Here is a 2,514-nt window from a genome sequence, read left to right as displayed (position 1 = left end):
ACTGGTAACGTTTAGTTACAACCAGCTAAATCATAAGTATTCTCTCAATCAACCAACGGACATATTGGCATGTTCGACAGTATTGACAGAGATTCTTGCATGATTTCATAAGCGCAATTTAAGGATTGACAACGGAATTTTGAAAGGTATGTTTTGGAGGGAAAAGTTGGTGAAAGACTTAAGGGTCTATAAATACACATATCTCAGTGTTGAGATGGTTGTTGTCAAGGTGAATGAATTTAATGTGAAAAAGGGCACAAGGGGAGTTTTGGAGCATGCAAGACCAAGTGACAGAAGATCAATAGAGTGGGGATTTCACAAAGCAATGACTCAGGTGATAGAGGACTGGCAGTGCAAGATTCAAGTACCAACAAACCAACAGAAGGCAGAGTTGTGAAGGACAGGCACAACCGATGCAGACCAAGACCGATATCTAATTATGATCTGATCAGGCTAATGTGTATCTTTTTGTATCTGATCATTCATCTGTTGTTTTGAAATAACTACAAATTAAATCCCTTAACTGGGTGGACTTTAACAGGTCCCATTGTATAAATCCCGTAACAAGGTAACATCTCAACTGATGTTCTAAGTCCTTTAACTAGGCTACCTTTAACAGGGTTAATGAACTAATCGACCTTGAACAAAATCCCTTAACCGGGTGGCACCTAACTAGTGTCTTTATAGTCTCCTAATAGGGATGGCTCTTCATCAGGCGTACTCCAGAAGAGTACAAATTTTGTGAGTTTCTACTCACACCGTGGTTTTCTCCCTATTGGGTTTCCATGAGATAAATCTGTGTGTTTTTGTGTATCTTTTCATGTATGTTTAATCTTCTGCAGTAAATGTGTACATTGGTGAATGGTTAATTAGTTCATACTTAAAGCAAAAGTATCAATTAGTAAAAATCGGTAATGTACCAATTCACCCCTCCCCTCTTAGTACCGGTTGAGTCTAACAAGAAAAAGATGTAACAATATAAAATTGGTCATGTAGAGAGTTCCAAATACAAAATTGAGATGTAAATATCATGAAAGTATAGATCTACTAAACTCTAACATGAATAAGAAACCCTAGTATAAGGATAGGTTGTATAAGATTAATTTGCTTCACTAAAATACAAAGAGCTCTAAAGATATAGACAAATAGAGAGGAAATAAGGGTGGGAGGGAGAGGTAGAGAGCTAGTGAGGGAAGGAAAGTGGTGCAAGAGCACCATGGCCATTTTGGGTCAATAATGCACATAGGGGTCTAAATTTGAATGTGTGTCTCATCATTTGTAATAAGGTCCTATAGGACCATTTTTTATGTATTTGATTCATGTAGGGTCTAGTTGTTGAGTTTTGTCAACTTTGTCAACATGTTACAAAAGTTGTAATGTTGCGTTTTGTGTATTTTTTGGTTTGTTTGGAAGACCAACGGTCAGTAGTTCAAAAGTTAGTTATGGACCATTGGTTTCCAACTTTTGGTGTTGGTTACATATATAGTTTCCTCTCAGACTCGAGGCAAAGTTTGTTGATGCAAATTTTGGAAGAAAAGTAATAAAAACTAAATCATTTCCTGCATTTTGACCATTTTCTCTCTATTGCAACGAGTAGTCCATACTAGTACATAAGGGTTATGACTTAAGACTGGATGCATTTGAAATTACATCGAAACATCTTCATTTGGAACCAGTTTCATAATTTTTCATCAATTTTTGTGCATTTTATAACAAAATATTTGAAGACAACCCTTACACCCTTGTTTTGAGGGTTTGGAGTGAAAGGATGTGAATATCTAACCATTCCACCGTTGATTTTTTTCCAAAATCATTGGAATGGATGGGATACGAGTGTACCACATGGGTTTGGAAGGATTTGTGCAAGAGATGGAGTTTGGGGCATTTTTTAGCAAGTCGTAGCCTAAAATCTTCATGTGTTGGGCTTAGGAGTGTAGGTAGAAGTGATATTTTGTTGGAGAGAAACTGGACAGGGCAAGTGGATGCTAAAATACACATATTGGGACCCTATGTGAATTTTTTGAACCCGAGGAGTGGTGGTTTGAAGTTTGGTACTTAGTTTTCTTGCACTTGCTTTGGCAAAGTGGCCTAATTAGGCTTATATGCCACATTACCAGTAAAAAACAAAGGTATACATCCCGAAAAAAAACCCTATGATAAATTGGATATATTATAGATTGGCAAAAAGGGTATCCATAAATGTTTTTATTTTGTCTTGAAATTTTCCGTACAGATAATTAAGTTGGAAAAACCCTCTGAGCAGAGCTACAAGGGTTCTAGCCAACTTATGAAGCAACTCCCCATAAAACATGTTAGAAGGCCTACACCAGTGAATGGTGAGTGTTTTCATGATGCCCTAAGTCACTCTAGAAGCCTTCCTTTGAAAAATTTATTCAATTCAAGGTCTGCATCAAGGTTGTGTCATAATGGCCTATGACTAGGGGTCTAGTGAATAGATAGGTGAGTTGGGAGAGAGATCTTCACTTTGGGATTTTGGGAATTTTCCAAGGTGAT

Source organism: Cryptomeria japonica, chromosome 1, assembly GCF_030272615.1.
Source record: "Cryptomeria japonica chromosome 1, Sugi_1.0, whole genome shotgun sequence".
Lineage (NCBI taxonomy): Eukaryota > Viridiplantae > Streptophyta > Pinopsida > Cupressales > Cupressaceae > Cryptomeria > Cryptomeria japonica.
This window is presented reverse-complemented; position numbering follows the sequence as displayed.